Genomic DNA, 18,650 nt, shown 5'->3' with positions numbered 1-18,650 from the left:
GGGGTGTGCTCAGCACGGCCACGGGCAGCAGGAGTGTTGCTGCACCAGAAATACGCTGCATGTGAAACTCTGGTGACACCAGCACCCTGCAAATCCTTCCCTCCTGCTGTCCATTTCTTCCCAGGAACCACGAGCATCCTGTCACTCACACTGGATTCCCCACGTGCCTCTGACACAGGGGAGGAGGCTCATGAGGAAAGCCCAGGATTGAGGGGTGAGGATTGAGGGTGCTGCCTTCACCAAACGTCAGCAACAGCGAGGGCAGCGCTGCACCTCCAGCTCAGTGAAGGGCACGGGCTTGGCAGCCAAACACAGCTCACACACAGGAATCCAGCCCTGCTCCTGCACTGTGAGCTGCAGCACTCTCAGAAACACAAGCTGTTTTTCTGGGAGCTGGAGCAAATACACGTTTTCCACCAGTTGCCTCTATTTTTTTAGAGAATAAGTAAGACAAGCAAGGGCAAAAAGCAACACCCTGTGGCAGAACAGGATCCAAGGCTCCCCTCTGCAGCATTCCACACCAAACAAAGGTGAAACACCTGTTCCCTCACCCAGGTGAGTGGGCATTAAGGACATAACACAGCCAAGACCATGGCAGCGGCCCTTTGTCCCGCTGCAATACAGTGGCAATTTCAGAGCCACGAGATTCTCACTTGTTTTTGCCAAGCCCTGATGCAAGGAGGAGATAAGACATCCTGAGGCTGATTTTCTATTATTTTTGAAGTAAGAGTCTCCAGCATCTTTTCAGACCAGCAGGAGCCATCCCTACAGATGTCATGGCCCCATTACCGAGCGTGACGCTGATTGCCTCTGTGCAAAGCAGCAGCTCTGATTTCAGAGGCTTTTGGACAGCCTCTCCCCAGCCCTCCTGCCTGGCCAGCAGCACATATCTGCTGTGCACCACGGCTGGGCGGTTGCAGGGCTCCCAGCTGCCACACAGCTGAGAAAATCAAACTAATATTATTAAGTTAACGCCAGCCCTGGGTGCCTCCACCAGCGATCAAAGCCACCTTCGGCTTCACCGACGCGCAGTGACTTGTAAAAGGCAGAGCTGAAACAGTATTTCACGGCTTGAATTGCTTCAAATCCCCCAGGAACAAGTGTCAGGGCTTTCAATAGCTATAGTGCTAATAATAAAACAAGGACCTCTCCCAGTATCACAGCACCAACAGTAGTTATTTCTCTCTCAAAGCTTTGATTCCTAAAACCTTTCTTACATTCAGCTTGACATCAAAACACCCATCTCATTCACTCGGGCTGTCACAGGAGAGTTGTGTGCTGCTATTAGAAATAGCCCTGAGGTGAATTAAGAACAGTCTGTAATGATGTTCCACTACAGCAACTTTATTTCTACCAAACCAAATAAATGAGCAATATTTTATCTGATGTGCCTTGGCTCAGCAGAGAACGGCAGCTGCTCCCCTTATGATTTATTGAATGGATGTTTTCTAAATAGCCAAAGCCGGTCTCTGAAGCCCGCCACGAAATCTCCCATTCCTAACAGCCCAGCAGAGACAGGAGAGGGACGTACAAGTTCTGGATGGTGGCAAGTTTGGGCAAGAACTACCTTATTTGCGATTTTCCACCTATAAACAAAATGCACAAACTAGAAATTGTATTAAAAAAAACAAACCCAAACTATAAATATTGGTGCTCACCAGCTGGCAGCAGATACAGGGCACAGACAAAGCTCTCCCTGGTACAGCTGCAGAAGCAACAGAGTCCAGCAGAGTCAGGGGAGCTTTGGGTGTTCTGGGTGCTGCCAGGAGACTGGGATGGGGGAAAGGAAAGGGTGGAGGGGTCATGGGAAGGTGGAACTTGGAATGTCTTTGGGGGTGGTCCAGGCAGCACTGCAGACACCCCAGGGCACGGTGGGTCCCTGCACCCATCATCCCAGAACCACGGTGAGGCGAGCAGGGAAAGGAAAAAAACAAAACAAAACAATCGCAGAGGCAGCAGCCCTCCAGCACACAGCTGAAGTGGGATTTGGGGCTCCTGGAAAACTGGCAGGAGGAAATGGATGTTCACATCGGTGAGTAAAATGTGGGATATTCTGCCAGAGGACATCTCCTAAGCCAAGAAGCCGATGAGATGCAAAACAGGTCTGGACATTCACACGGACACTAAGGACACAGGGAAGCATTGCAGGAGGAGCAGCACATTTCATGGGTATCACACTTCAGTGGGCTCTGGGTCCCAGAGACCCTGACACCAGAACAGTGAGGGGAGGCAGGCTGGTGCTGCGGAGTGCTGGTGCCTCTGAAGGGGCTGACAGCAGGAGTTGCCAGCGAGGAGTGACACTCCCGAGGGACAGAGATGATCCATTCAGTGTGTTTGAATTCTTTTAATGCCAGAGCAAAGGGAAGGCTGATGAAGGCAGAGCAAAATCCCGAACAGGCAGCAAGTGCCCAGTGTGGGCACCACTGGGATTTCTGCCCTGAGAGAGGAAAGATGTCCCAGTATTTATAGCTTGAGGAATGCCAAGCACTTCATTCCACACACTGGCTGAACGTTTGCTCCAGACACAGCCAGGAGCAGGACTCTCCAGGGATAAGGAAGTGAAGGGCCTCCAGACCGTACTGGGAAGACACCAGTCCCAGGAGTTCCCATCTGTGGAATTGCTGATTAAACACACCCAGGCCGGGGGAAAGCTCCAGAGCGCTGCTTTGTTGGTGTTAGTCAGCACATCAGTGCTGTCTGGTGAAACGGGGAAGCCTTAAGGGAAAACAGCTTAAAACTTTCACAAAAAGCTCACAAAGGCTTGTGCTGATGCCAGTTCAAGTCCCTGTCAGCAGATTCCCAAACCAAAGCTGCCTTTGATGCCAGCTGGGGGCACATTCCCCGCAATATTTCACTCAAAGGCTATAAAAACAACAACAAAAAAATTTCTCTGATACTTTGCCCTTGACTAATGTGCACTTACTGAAATAAATAACCACCTGGTCTTGCCATTGAAGAGCAGCACAAACATTGCCACAAGCAGATTATTGACCAGAAATACAGAAGCCAAGTTATAAACAGGTTCGTAATTCAATGAACAGAGCTGTAAAGCGTTTCCAAACAGACCATACAAACCTCACTCTACCTGCCTCCAACAAAGGAAGTCAAATATCTATTTATGAGATTCTAACTCCCTATTTTCTATGCCATTCAGCACAAAGAAGAAAAAAAGAATCAAGATAAAGAGAGGGCATATTTTAGCCCTACAGGATTTATTCATTCAATTTACATTTGAATCAATTATCCAGGCAAAGCTCGAACGCTGCCAACGTGATTCAGGTGGCTGAACACACATCATAAATAGCGCAGCATTCAAGTCATATAATCCGTGCCTGCCGTTCCTGGATCGCTCCATAAGCAGGAAGAATATCCCGACTCACGGCGTGCCATTATTTCCAAGTAGGAACGTGCTTGGCTACAGCTTGGAACAGACCCTCTGAAACCTCCCAGACAAAGCTCTGGCTAACATCCAGCCCAGTGGATTAGGGATAAACCCCTGGAAGGCTGGGCCAAGCCCCCAGCTCGGGCAGGGCAGGGACCCAGCTGGCCAGGCTGGACATTTGTCACTCAAGGAGCGCTGAGGTCACCGATGGCTCCTGGGGAGGGAGAGCCCCTGGGTCCTGCTGTGCCCCCGCAGCAAATGGCACAGAGCTGCCTCTTGTAGGTTGTGGCAACTCACTGCACCTCAGGATTCCTTTTTTTTTTTCTGGCTGTAGTTATGGCACACAATGCATCTCTCTGAAAAAAAAAACAGAAGAGAGAACTCAACTCGTTTCACAACCAAAGAGCAGAGCCTCTGCTCAGCTTTTCTCCAGCAGAACATTTCTGCCCTGCAATAGAGTTTAGCTTTGCACAAACGCAAGAAGGGAGACAAAGAATTATGAAGCCTTGTATCCCATTAGCATCCAAATGCAGCTGTGGAGGCAAGGGGGTTTTTCTGGAGATAAGGTGTTTTTGAAACAGTACTAGGAGGAGGAAAAATTTCTTTTATGAAACACATTTTTCACAGACCTGAAATCCACAGCGCATTATAAAACTGAATTTGTTGCTGTTGTTTTTATTTTACAGCATTAATCACTGAAGGCTTGCTTAGGTGGGCAGGAAAAATCCATTTCCCATTGTTTTAACTTCACACAATTTAAGAAGCCTTTCAAGGCCCACGTAAGTGCAAGTAAACACTCCCAGCCTGGCTGGTCCTGCACTGGCTGGGCACACAGAGGCTGGAAGCACATCAACTGGACTTGCCAGGCGCTCCAGAGGTGGAGAGCACCTCATTCCTGGAGTTCCATCACCCATCTCATGATTTACAGCCTGCAGGAAATGAGCTTTCCTAGAATACCATTTCCTCTGGGACAGAGAATGAGAGGAGATTCACCCTCCATCCCAGAGGATTACCTGTGCCAGGGAGGCAGGAAATACCCTGAGATCCTGAGTGCTGGGATCTTTCCACCTTTGAGGTTCTGTGAATTAACACAAAGACTTCACCCATTTGGCCTCCCCCAGTCTCACATTAAGATTTCATGAGAACAAGTGCACAGGGTGAAGGGAAGAGCGGCAAAGGTTCACTGAAGATGTTGAACAAAATTCTTTTGTATTTGCTAAAGCAGATGTGCAGTTACAACGCAGAGCGGTTACCCCCGTGACAACAGACTGCCTTCAGTCAATTCTTAGTAAAATTATCTTATTTCAGTGTGGAGAAACAGATGGATTTGGTGCATCATCTGGAGATAAACAGACCCGGGTCAGGTGTAGGCAGAAACACACATCAGGGCTTTGGAATTTTACTGCTCACAGCCCCAGACAACTACATTTTCATACAATATACATAAACACTGTTTTGGCACACGAACAGCACAGCCAAAGAGCCAAACTGATGGTTGTGTGTATGCAAGGTTCCTAATGCCCAGCTTGACTTAGGCTTATATAATTTCAATTTTGTATAAGGAGCAATCAGGAAAGAAAACATCCCTGTGGCCTTGCAATTGATTGGCAGAACAAAAGCTCCCAAGGGATTTTGAAGGAGATTCATCTGAAAAACAAAAGATGACCTTCCAGACCAGTCACGAGAACACATCACCGCAATCCTCCCCCTCCGTCATCCAGCAGGAAGGAGAGTTGTGCGAGCAAGGCTTTGCACATCATTGCCACGTTAGCAGGAGCTGGTGTGAAAGCGGTTCTGGCATTGTCACGGCTCTGTCCCCCTCCTGCCCCGGCCTCTGCCAGCGGCTCTCACACAGCTGCTCGCAGAAAAGGTCAGGAAACTCTTGTGAAACTTCAGCCTCACGACAGACACTGAGAGCTCGCACTTACCTCCCCAGGCATTTCAGAGCAGTAATTATGGGCGGCTTGGGCACACACACGTGCTTTCCCCTTTCTGAAACGCAACTACAGCTGCAGAGAAACAGGAGATTTATGGAGGGAACACCAGAAGAATCAATATATCAGCCCAGGTGGAAGACCATGATTTTGAGCTGCTGCTGAACTACACTAAACCACCTAAATTAACTTAATTAGGTGTCAAAACAACTTTACTTGATATATATAAGAGATATTTGTTTAAAAAACCTCTCAGTCCAGTTTGAAAAAGTAGACTTGGCTCTCGATCAACACAGCTCCCCCAATCAGCTTTTAAAGACTGCCAGTACCATGAGACACAGACATTTTATAGCTCATCTCAGAGTTACATTTAGCTAACAGGGATTCAGCCACTTACAGACAAAATCAAATCAGAAATATCAGCCAACTGATTCAAGAGAAAATCAGGAGGCGGTCTAGGATGAACGCTAACCTTTACATGCCTGAGCTCCAGAACCGCCAGAATTAGCTGCTCACGTGTCCGGGGGTGACAGCCAGTGGCAGTTTGGAAGATACTTTATGGATATATGTGTGTGTATACACACACACACGCACATATATATATATATATATATATATATATATATGTATGTATATAAGAGAACTTCCTCCTTTTCCAGAAGCTTTTCAATTTAGGGCAGCATTTCAAAACCCAGTAACTCGTCTAAACAATCAGTGACCACTCCACCGCGGTATGATCTGTCCTGCAGCTGGAATGGGCACATTGCAAATGGGGTGCCCACAGCATTGCAGCCCATAACAAACACCCTAGACCAGGAAAGCACCAGGGGCACGTCCCCACCAGCATCACCAGGGACACAGGGACACCTGAAAAGAAGCATCATTTACAATTTCCATGGTACAGCAGCTCCCATGTCCAATGGGAGAAGCAGCTGGAAACATGAGAATGTTATTGAATTTCAGGCTCGGAGATTTAAGCCTAAGCCAGGGAGAAACCCAGGCCTAATTGTTCCCCTTTTAAAGGTGGCAGGGTGTCACCTGTGCTGTCACACGTGGTTTCAGAGAGGCTGTCACTCATTAGCAGTGCAGGCAGGGTGGGGATCTCCTGCTGCAGGGCTGGGACACGCTGCTCGAGCACAGGCTGCTCAGGAGGGCTCAGGGATGTAGGACACACCTACAGCTCCCACAGGGACCCTCCTGATGCAGCCCCGGGCAGGGGACATTCTCACAGCCAGGGACACTAACCAGGGTCCTGCCCTCCTTCCGCGGAGCCTTTGTAAAGGTGTCTCAGGAGCACGCGCTCCACGGCTGCATCAGCAGCTGAGGAGAAAAAATCCCTCTTCTCCTCCTCATGGGGTCCGGGGAATGTCATCAGAAACGAGCTGTGCCTTGGTTTGTCACTTAAACGGGATGGTGATGCTGCCACACTTGCATCCACACTGCTGCCTGCAGGCAAAACGAAACTTCTGTGGGACAAGACAAACCATCAGCAGAAATCTTCAGGAGACCATCGGAACCCAGTTCCGTGTTTTTAAGTGCTGCCTAGGAGAGGGCAGCCTCAGCAAGCAGATGGACCCTGCCCCTCTCCCCCGAGCTGGGGGCACACACAGCGCACCAGGCTGTGCTCCCTAAGGTCCTGGGAGGGCTGGATCCCAGCTTTCCTCTGGGATAACCCACCCAACGTCTGCGAGTTCAGGGACTGAAATAGTTTACAAGGCCACTCTGAGCTGCTATTTGAAGGACAGGTTTAAATAACACCAGTCTCTGTTCTTACTTCCCACACTCCAGTCTGTACAGGGAGCACTCCCTTATGGAGGGAGAAAGCCAAAGGTCCTTCCCTGAGACACCTCCTCCCAAATCCAGCTCTGGCAGGAACAGCCACCCAAGCGACACCCCGGGTGTGCCCTGTAAAACCCAACCCACCACGCTCCTCTGTGCAGGTGGTACCTCATGTGCTGTTACGATTCTCAGCTCCCCAGATCACGAGGGAAAGATCATTGTGTACAAAACATTCATAATAATATAGTTACCTGAAAATATACTTCCCTCTAGCCACCCCCCGGCTCTCGCTAGCTCAGTTATTCAGGGGTTTTAGGGAAATATATTTCAGAGAGACAGAATAGAGATTTCAAAAGAGTGGCTCTCACCCCCAGCTTCCGTCCAAGCTTTATTCTCGGTGTGATGTTCCAGGAGGCCGAGGAGAGAGAGAGAGAACCAGGAAGAAACAGGGGTATATCTAGTTTTTGGCCAAGGAAAGATATTGGCCCTGAGCCAATAGGGTCAGGAGTAGGTATGATAGGGAAAAAGGGTTGAACTACATAGCACAGGTTTCAGGGGGACTCTGAGGGGAAAAACCATTCCTCAGAGGAACACAACAGTTACCATTATAGGATATTGCAGACCTCACCCTGTCGCTTTTATTCTTACCTCCAAGGATGAAGAAAAAATGTGTTTAGTGCTGGGAGGATGAGTGATAAGATCTGGATACAAACAGCTCCACAGTGCAAAAGCTGAGGAACATAAGAAGATCAGAAAAAAAAATGCTCCAAAAATGTTAGGGAAAGTAGAATGCAAGGCCCATGAGCTGATGCACCTTCCCAGAGGCACCTCTGGGGCCCCTCTTCCTCCAGGCTGAGGCCAAGGTCACCTGCAGACCACCCCAGCTGCACCACCAAGCCAAAGTCCTGCCCTCTCCCACTGGAATGAGCCAATAAACACAAATTAATACAAAACCAAGGCGCAGCACACAGCATTGTTCCACCACCGGTGTTCGCCTTTGTGTTCAACACAAGTAAAGCTCAGTAAAGCTCAGGCTTAGATTAGGAAAAGCAGCGTGTATTTTTTGTTAAAAGCATTTACAAGGCATCCCTTTATTTCCTCACAACCCTACAGCTGACTCGGGCTCCCAGGGTGACCACTTGCCCCAGAAGCTGCCCCTCTGTGCCTTGCTGAGGGGGCTGCTCCCCCTTCCCCTGCACTGCCCCGGTCCAAGCCTTGCTGGTGCTCACAGAAATGATGAAGTGGAAGCTGACGCACGTTGAAGCTTTCCTAACTGTCCCCTATGGTCTCCTAAGTGTAAACACCAAATAACGCCTGGGAACGCGGCTGCATCCTTGGCAATTATGGTGATGGCACAGAAGGGCCACCAGCCCTCCCAGCATCTCCTGCTGCAGGTCCCTGGGCAGCCACCTCATCCCAAAGCCTCAGCATCCCACAGGCACCGGCAGAGCAGCACCCAGCATCCCACCTCCCTCCAACCAGAGCAGCCGCTCGGGATTTTAGGCCACAAAGATAACAAACTGTCGGCATTCCAAGGATCAGGGGCTCAGAGGAAGGATGATGAGCCTGTACAAATGGTTTATTTGCACTTCACGCCAGCTGCTCCCCTGTACAAATGGGTCTGGCCAGGTCTGTTCCCCACTGCCCTCGGTTTCACCTGTGGGTCTCATCCCTCAGATCCTGTGCCCCCATCCTGCTCCAGAGCCAGTGCCATGAGATGGAGCTGTGGCAGACAGCCACCCTCAACACCCACAGTGCCACAGAACCAAAATGAAGAAGGGCACGAAGCCAGAGAGGACTGCAGAGTTGTTTTAGCCACTGATAAAAATAACAAAGCTCATGTACCCTTTTCTTACTCCCAGACCCCTGCTCTTTCCAGCAACCCTGTGCCTGCCCTCAACAGAATTCCTCCTCAGACAAGAGGCAGTGTCATGTCTGCAGTTTGTCAGCCCTGAGCAGCCTGCTCAGCCAGTTCTCAGTGAGTTTTGTTTTTAAATCATCTATTTTGGGGAAAGCCTCTCCTTTCACTGGGAGGATGGAACACCCAGTGCAGGCACCCGAACACCGTGCCAGGAGTGGGTAAGGCTGCAGTGGCTGCTGCCCAGTGGTGCAGTCTGGGAATGGTGATGAGGGCTCCAGAAACCTGCCCCACCTGCACCCTGGGCTCAGCAGCCAGGTCAGGGCACGTTCACCGACAGCTGCAATCATTGTAAACACGAAAATTGGCTGTAAGCATTCCTGGTCAAAAATGATAGTGTGAGCTGATGAGAATAGCAGCGTTTTCACACTGAATTTAATTGTATTTTGGCCAGCCTGAAGTCCATTTTTATTTGCTATAACTCCAAATTGAGGCTGAATCCAGATTTGTTTGCTCATGAGCACAGATCCTGCAATATCTTAGGAGATCGAAAGCTAGAGGCCAAAATAACTAATTCTTTGGGGACAAAGCAATTAAAACTAAGCAGAGATAGATATTTATGTATTTTCTTTTTTTAAAACCTACTGTAAGGTCTGTCAGGGACCCTTAAGGGCCATGAGCTGCTCTGCCTCACTTCAGCTCTTTCAGTGTCTGCACAAGCCCTGGACCTGCTGGCACCTCAGCTGGGCTCCAGTCCTGCTCCTGAATTCCCACAGCAGACCCAAGACCACCAGTTGGTAGGAGCCAGGAATCCCCCTACACTTTCAAATCAGAATACACAGAGTGCAAACAAATCACAAGTTAATTATAAACCTGGCCATAGCAGCAAAGAAAACACCGGAAGGTAAATACCTGCTCAGGTGAGATAATCCTGCCACACAACCAATGTCCTGCTCCACAAAAGACCAGCTCCCATTAACAGGTGAGTATTCCACGGGGTTGGACCTGCCTCTCTTCCCAGGAGCTTCCACCCCCCGACATCACAGCTGCTGCTGAAGTAATGATAAGCCTGAGACTTTTTATATACAAAATGTGAGATATGCTCTTCAAGTGACCCTCCAGGACCTCAGGAGCTCTGAAGGGATGAAATCCAACCACTGGCAATCTGCTGAACAGATAAAATAAAATTAATTCTTTAAGATTTTTGCAAAGGACAAGCTCAACCGTTTATGGGGATTCTTGACAGTTCACCCTTGGCAACTTTAAGAAACAGCAAGAAAGTGATCTCTGGGGAGAAAAAAAAAATTAAAAAAAAAGAAAAAAGAGAACTTTGATCACTTCAGCAATGGACAGCAATATCAAGTGATTGTAGTTTACAGCAAATATTAGACCAAAAATACCAGATGTCCTCCTTCCTCCTCCACTGCTGGAGCAGGACCACAGCCTTCCTCAGTGCTGACGATGAGGATGGTCACGGCAGGATTTTGCTCACATGTCTTTTGTGAAATCACCTGGAAGGGAGGACGCAGTGCTTCATGCATTGTCTGCTCTCCTTCCTCTGTGTCCAGCAGGTGGGCTGAAGCACAGAACCAACACTTCCCACCTTTTGTTACGGCTGCTACTTCACTCCTCAGACTTTTCTGCCAGTTTTGCTCATTTTGGTTTTGTTACAACTTAAAATTTTAGCAGGAGCTCTCTGGGTCTTGAGAGAATCAGCTCTTATCTTGACATTTTCACCTTCTGCTGGTGGGGTTGTCTGCAAATGTTGGAAGCACCATCATATTCCTAAATTCCTACACTTCAAATCACACCCCATGGACCATCGCAGTCCTGCTTTTATCTGAAGTACATTCAAAATGTTTGAAGTCTGACAGCACTTGTGATGGGGCATTACTTCTTTTCAAGATTAATCATAAGAGAATGTCACGCAAAGACAGATTCTGCAGCAACTTTCCTGGGATATAAAATAACCAGAATTAGAAAGTTATACTGCTGTCCAAGGCAAGGCAGAGAGAGAATGAAGGACACCAGGGGGTGAAGCTTCCTCACTTCTGGAAGGGTTTGCTGCTTTGGAGCAGGATCCTTGGAGAAGCAGTGGGTGCTGGGACAGTGAGCAGGGTTGGACTGAGCCTGTCTTGGCTCCAGCTCTTACCCAAAGCCCAGAACCACACTGGGCAATGCCTCTTGGCCTGAGCAGTGTCCTCCTTTGGGTTTTCACGGCAAGGAAAGCCAAGTCTCTGCAGAAGGAAAACAGGAAATGGGAGTCTGGCTGTGAGAGCCCACCCAGCACGTGTTCATCCCAGAGCGTTTGCGGCTCACACAAAAACTTTCTGTTTCTTTTGAATGCTTCTCATGGATTCCTCTGGATCCTCAGTGACTGAGCACTGGAAATAAGTCGTGTTTCATCATGAAAGCCTCTATTGTTTTTGTCTACTGTTTTTCAGCATGCTGCATTTAATACCACCCATTGGCTCCAAGAGCACTCAGAGAAACAGAATCCACTACTAGAAGCACTCAGAAAAGTCGAATCCCTTGTTTAGGGACATGTGTGGCAGGATGGCTGCAGCATTTCCATTGGAGCCAGCTCCTAATGGCCCCATAGGGAACGGAACAGAGGCTTCAGCTCAGCACAGGATAAGCTCCACATCCACGCAGTATTCATTAAAATACCAAGAATACAAACTCCCCCCCTACTTCCCTCAAAATCAACTCTTTGGGGAAATGCATGGCAAACAGCAGGGTGCATTTGCAAACAACAGCCCCACTCAGGCGCTGGCAATGCCTCTGGAAGCTGGAAGAGATTCTGAACATGTACATCAGAGCACTGAGTCATGATCAGAGCTTTAATCTAAATTTGTTCCATTGATGTGGCAGGAGATTTGTTCCACACCAAGCTGTTTACGTTTTGATGTGTGAGTAGATTTAACTCATGTTTCAGTCTTCTAGAAGTTGAAATATTTCTTAGAAACACGGCCCATTTAATTCTGCTTGTTCTTTGCTGCTGGAACACTATTAACATGCACGCTGCTTTTATTTGAATACCTTCCTATCACTCTTCAACTCGTTTCTAGTGGGCACTTCTCCAAAATCATAATCCCCCAAACGGGCAATTCACTTAAGAGCTGGGCTCAGTGATCCTCGTGGGTCCAAATATTCTGTGATTCTGTAACACCTCTACAAACATTCTCGGTGGTCCCAGCCCAGAGACAGCCTGGACTGCACAGCAGTGATAAAGCATAATGCAGCAAAGATCATCTCCATGTCCAAATCAGCACTGGTGAAAAACAAATTTGACATTTTTCAAATCCCCTAAGTGTAAGTGTAATTTGATGAGCAGGACAATGTGTAACTGGAGCGTCTGAATCAACCAAATCCTCCACCAGAGCTGGGCACGTCACAGCCCAGTGAGGGAGGGAGCAGGCTCCTGTGCCATCAGGGCTGGAGCCATGTCACCACACACCTGATGACATCAGGAGACCAGCTCATGCTTCCAGTGCTGGAAAATGTGCCCCTTGCACAGCTCATCCAGGGCTGACAAAGGATGCCTTGGCATCCCTGGCAGATCGTGAGGCTGGGGCTCAGGTGAGCCATCCGCACCAGGAGGGAGCACATCCAGATCCCACCAGCTGCACACCAACACTTTATAAGGTACAACTTCAGAACTATTCATTAGAACAAATCCACAGATGTGCAAAAAGAGCAAGCCCATTACTGGCTCTTGCTGGAGATGGGCTGTGATCACCATCAGACAGGTGCAGGGCCACGATAACTGGATTAGGAGACCCATAAATGCAGCTCGTTGGAATTGGAAGCTCTGTAACAATTTTAAGGAAAGGAAACCGTGCCCCAAGGCCAGCTGTAGTGCCTGTGAGGAGGAAAAGACCCTCAAAGCCCAGCACATACTGAAATCCTGGTCATGCAGAGTCTAAATCCTTATCTCCTTGCAGGCACACTGAGAAGGATTTCTCCTCTCACCCATGTCCCTCTCCCACCGGGAAGGTGGGGCACCTGAAGTTGTTCACTGTACTGGAACCAGCATCAACAACAGGACAGTGATCCACCACATTCCTGCCAGGAATTATCTGCAGACAAAAGTGATCCATCGAGTCCAGCCCAGGAAAATCGCATTAACATGCAACAAACATCGTGAGGCCAAAAATACAAGGAATCAGGAGGCAGAAAAACTAACTGTATGAAGGCTGCTTAATTATTTTTAAGATTACAAGAGAAGCCTGACAGAATATGGGCTCAGTACAACAGACATTGCAGAAATTTCTATCAATCTTATCACAATTCTGCCCTCCTACTAGAGCAGTACAGCCATGAATGCTGACCAGCGTCAACTGACTGATTAAGACACAAATCTCAGTATCACTAATAAAACAGCAAGTGCCAGAAATAATAGGCACTATGAGCGTGTTCAGTTTCAGCTGCAGAATGGAGAAAAAAGAACTTTTATGGTGTCTTGCCAGTAAATTCTTCTCTGGGGAGCCATCAAAACAGAGGATGCCTTTCTGTAAGGCAATCACTGATGGCCTGTGAGCAGAGCAAATATCCAGCTCTGCATGACAATGACAGCAGGGCAGGAGCCACGGAGCAGATCCACAGCCAAGCCTGGGTGGGACAGGTCCCTGTGTCCGACAGGCTGCAGAGAGGAGAGGAATTCCAGGGAAAATAAAGAGGGCACAACAGGGAAAGTTATAGAAAAATCAGAGAATATTAAAGAGAAGAGGTTAGATTTAAAAAGGCAAAGCAAAGAAAGGAACAGAGGTGAGGAATTTATAAAAATATCCAAACTTTGAACCTCTGCAGTGGTCACAGACAAATTCCTGACCTAAACAGATTCAGACTGTGAAGCTCAATCAATGAGGTCCACATCCAGGTTAAACAAGATTTCAGAGGAGCAAGGGCCATTCCTGGCCTTCCTTTCATGCAAAGCCAGTGCTACATGCAAGTGCTGTGCAAATCCTTCACTCTGCTTCCAGAAGGAAAACCAGAGAAACCTGGCACAGAGCTGGCACTCTTTTCTCAGGAGTATGGGAGGAAGAAGAAATCTCCTTTTGCAGTGGGAGGCAGTAGAATTTTGGGAGCTGTTAAAAACTGCAAGGAGAAGGAAAGACAAATGTGCATAATCCATACATCAAAGCAGCAGAGAAACAAGATTTGGAAAGGGTCGCTCAGGAGAAGGATGCACCGTGAGCTCTTCCTGCAAGCAGGAAAAACTGGGAAGCAGAAGTCAAATGCAGCTGCTCTTCATCCAACCCCTCGGACAGGACAGCAGCCAGGCCTGGGCTCTGGCAAGCCAGTGATTTACAACCTAAAATCAGAGAGCCCTAATAGAAAAATAACAGCCTGTCAGGGTAAGTGATGGTGCTTGCAGAGACCTGCCAGCCTCCTGGAGCAGCTGCTCACCACCACCCGCCAAGGAATGGGAATGGCCAGGGGAAAAACAGGCTGTTCTGCCAGGAGGGATGGGGGATTTCTCTGGTGTACAGGTCCTGGACAACCCCCTGAGCAGGAGGCTCAGACACCCGGCAGTTCTCCTGAGATCGGCAGCGCCTGGTCCTCAAATGGAAGGAGCACAGCTTCTGCTAAAAACAGGAATATCAGTGAAAGATGAAGCCAGTGCTGTAAGCACAGTGGAGAAGGAAGCACGGGGACAACTGATTAAAAACCAAGATCAAAGTTTGGCTTTGAAAAAGGGCCCAGGCAAGAAGGTCACACATTACCCATGTACCAAAATACCTGGAAATACCTTCCTGTGCTAGGGAAAACTGCTTTGCAAATACAAAAGGCATTTCTAAAAGGAACCTCTTTTGACCTTTCCTCCTTTCCCTTACCATGGAGCACAAAGTGGGGGTGGCTGAGGAGCAGCTCTGGCCCTGCAGCACCCTCCCAGGTTTGTTCCTATAAAACCCAAAAAGGGTTTGAAAGGATCCAGGAGTACTCATGAACAACAGCCACGGGGGGCCCAAAGAAACAATTGAAGCAACCAAATTCTAAATATTTGTGAGTGGTCAAGAATTTGCAAGCTGCTCATGGGCTGAAATTCCCCCATATGCAAAGCTTGTGTGCAAATAACAAAACAAACCCAACAAATTCCGCAGAGATGACCCAGGTTAATCCCACCATATAATCCCATTTCCCAGCTCCTTCGCTGAAAGCCTTACACAAACCCCAGGCTGGTCAGAGCACAAACCAAAGCCCAACATTACCACCTGGTGGAAATCCTCTTCTGCTACAGCCACAAGCAGAAAAAATCATTAAATTCATTCAGCAGAGTGAAAGAAGCCGGGTTTAGACAGTTGCGGTGTTACACCAACGTCGAGCTCAATCCTGCACACCAAGGACCTTCCAGGAGCTGTGGGTTTGAAAAACACAAGTTTGGCAGCATGGAAAAAATACTTTTGGCAACAAACCCACATGCAAAGCAGCCTCCCTGTGTCTGTGTCATCTCCCTTGAGTCCATCTATACAGACACCAGAGAAGATGCACAAGAAGGAATTTTTTTTAGTAAGATAACACTAAATTTACAGATAAATCCTGACAGCCACAGAAGACTCAATGTTACCCAACCCACCAGCATCAAACCCAGCCATTTAGGGGCCCAGGTGCCGGAAATCAGGATTTTGGACTCTTGGAAGCGGTGATTTAACATTCCCATCTTTTGTTCTTGCAAAATGTTTCGGACAGTAGAACCCCCTATTGCAGAGACCCCCAATTCCCAGGCACACGTTGCACAGCCTGTGCTGCTGAACAGCAGAGCACAGCCCAAAGTGGGAAAAGAGGGAGGAAACAGCAAGGAAAACAGCACAAACAATACAGCTGTAGATACAAAAAAAGGTCAGAGATCTCCCAACTTTATGGCAGTCCAGGTACAGAACCCTGTTTGGGCAGTTTCCAGCATCTTAACCAGCAGCCATGGGGCTGGCTCCTTGCTGGGTCTCGTGTTTGAGAGCTGGTGGATGGCTGAAAACAGCACAGAAGGGGGATGGGAGAATGCAGAGACACAGAGGGGAAAAGTAAGAAACAGGAATGAAATGCAAATAAAGAGAGACACAATCAAGGAGTGTGAATTTAAAAAAAAAAAATTAAAAAAAAAAAAAAAGAGTTGGGTAGAAAAGGAAAATGGAAGTTCAAATAGTGGGAAAGTTTGATACGAGAACATTCGGCTTGGAAGGAAGACAATGTTGAAATCCCAGCAGCATGGCCTGATTCCGTTGTGCAGTGGAGAGGTCTCAGATCTGAGGCACAGACCTGTCCTGCAGGAGCCTGCCTGTGTGATTTTAATGGGAGAAAAGGAAGCACCGTGGATCTTATCAGTGGCTGAGCAGGAGACAAGGCCAAGATGAGGAGTGAACTTTATCTGGTGGCGCCAGTTCCCGAGGAACGCCTGCAGAAGAGGAAGGATCTCACAGAATGATGTTGTGGTTGGAGCCTCAGTGCCTGCTCCTGTGAATGCCTTGCGGGGGGATATGGCAGGGGAGGCCACTTGCTTTACTCCCCTGCTTCTGCTTCCTCAGGGGAGTCCAGTGGGACACAAACAACACAGGGTGAGTCTGAGGGAAAGCAGAAAACAGGGGGGAGTGGAGGGGACTGAAGGTGGAGAAAGGAAAAACAGAATAAAAGCCCAAAGGGGAACAGAGGAGCTAGAGCACACAGAGGTTTGGGACAGACAGAAGCTGAAGGTGCGTCCCTGGCACTGAATAAAGCAGCAGCATTCCCCCAGGATTCCCCACTACACCCCAGGGAGCAAAGGCTGCGGGAGGACGCACGGAGCCCCTGGGGGCAGTGCCAAGACCGGGTGGAGCCCAGAGCTGCAGAAGGATTGTGACCAAGGCCCTGCTCTCCAGGGAGCTGGTCTGGGGTGCAGCCACCATCCCAGGGACACAGAAGGTGCAGGAGCATCAGCAGACAAGTGCAATTCCCATTTCGATGTGTGAAGGTGCAGGGCAAAGAGAGCAGTAGGAGTGCCACTGATCCACTGCTGTCCATATTTACATTATGCCAGTACCTTATGAGCAATAAATATATCCGAGGACAAATCTATAGACCAGGTTCACAGCCCATTTGAGACACAGCCACAATAACAGTTGCTACACTGTCTTACACGAGGCCTTCAAAGTCCAGAGCTCTTGGAGACAATCTGTGGAAGACTGTCTCCTGGCCAGAGATAAATGCATAGCTATAAGGCTGGAAGAAAGCTACAAATGGTTGATAAACATAATTTCTGCATAAAACAAATATATTTTAGATATATTTAATTGTCCCCACATGTCATTTCCCAGAAAATAGTAAAAAATTAAATAAACTCATAATCTGCAAAGCGCAGATGAGAAATGAGTGGTGACCTGAAATACTCCATGAGTAAGAAATTTGCAGAGTTTCCACGGGGTCCCTGAATTGCTTTACAGCAGGGAATGCTCAGGGCACCCCAGGGACCCCTTTCCCAGAAGGGAGGCACAGACTCCCGAAGCCCTGGTGTAAAGGAGGCATTAACCCTTTTGGAGCAGCTTCCCACCCGTAATCCAAGGCCGTGGCACAGCTGTCCCTCCAGCGAGGGAGGAGATCTTGACACATTTGTTGTCACAGATGTCAAATAATTTGGTGCCAGGTCTGCGGAGTGAGGTGCCGTGACACAGCAGTGACACCACAGTGGCTTCACACGCTTTTAACCTCAGGCACCCACGGCCATTTCACAGCGTGCAGGGCATTGGATGTGCCGGTAACATCCCTAAATCACAAAACAACCGACAAAGGCAACATTCCTTTGACTTCCAGGAAAAGGACTCTGCTTGGCCCCAGAAGAGGCAGAAATCTTTGGAATTATCACAGAATCACTGTCTGGTTTGGGTTGGAAGGAACCTTAAACCTCAGCTGGGTTCAACCCCCCTGCCATGGCCAGGGACACCTTCCACTATCCCAGGTTGCTCCAAGCCCCATCCAACCTGGCCTTGAGCACTTCCAGGAATGGAGCAGCCACAGCTTCTCTGGACAATAGTTCAACCCAGCAAACTGACATTGCTCAGACCCACATTTTTTGATGTAGCCCTCAATTAATGGCCCCAGGCTGCAGAGAACAAGTTGTTTTCAGAATTCAGGCAAAGGTTGCCACCATCTGCCTTTCTAGACCTCACTGTCACCTGAAGTGACAAACAGGTTTCCTCGTGCCTCTGCTCTTGGATGAGCTCTGTCCCAAAAGAGCTGTAAGTCAAATGTTTTTCAGCCACAATAACCTTTAGAGACAAACTAAAACTTCAAGAAAAACTCCACAATGTTAGCTTGAAGTTCACTGATGCCAAAAAGGAGAGAAACACGAATCAAGGGTCCAATTGCACCTCTCCAGAATCCAACCTCGTAACCTTGTGCTCAGCCTAGAATGCTTCACTCAGCCAGCAGGAACCTAAGTGAGGATGAGATGATCCTGTTTAAACAGCCCTCCTAAAAAATTAATGAAAAAAATTGTTTGTTCTCCATCCCAGTTCCTAAAAGGCAGCAATACAAATGAAAGTATTTCTCTCAAACATATTCAACCATCAATCCATGCACACTCCTACCTTGTGACACTGCTCTGTCCCTGCTGTCTCAGCACCCAGGTGTGCGAACACTGAAATCTCCTCAAAGGGTTCCGCTCTGGATGAAGGAGAGAGAGGTACAAAGCCAAGGAAAATGCTGGGAGTAGGGTAAAGTAGGAGAG

The 18,650-nt window shown here is 48.4% G+C and overlaps 1 protein-coding gene across 1 annotated transcript in view; it reads right to left on the bottom strand.

The window, feature by feature from the left end:
- LOC120760032 (BPI fold-containing family B member 4-like) overlaps nucleotides 1–9,890 on the bottom strand; it is a 28,990-nt gene extending 19,100 nt beyond the window's left edge. The window contains exon 1 of the mRNA XM_040079924.1: nucleotides 9,866–9,890. The gene's annotated coding sequence lies outside the window, so the exon portion shown is untranslated. The remainder of the gene's footprint in view (nucleotides 1–9,865) is intronic.
- Nucleotides 9,891–18,650: the final 8,760 nt, after the last annotated feature.

Source organism: Hirundo rustica, chromosome 16 (assembly GCF_015227805.2).
Source record: "Hirundo rustica isolate bHirRus1 chromosome 16, bHirRus1.pri.v3, whole genome shotgun sequence".
Classification (NCBI taxonomy): domain Eukaryota; kingdom Metazoa; phylum Chordata; class Aves; order Passeriformes; family Hirundinidae; genus Hirundo; species Hirundo rustica.
Note: the sequence above shows the minus strand (reverse complement) of the source record. Positions and strands in the feature narration are given on the sequence as shown.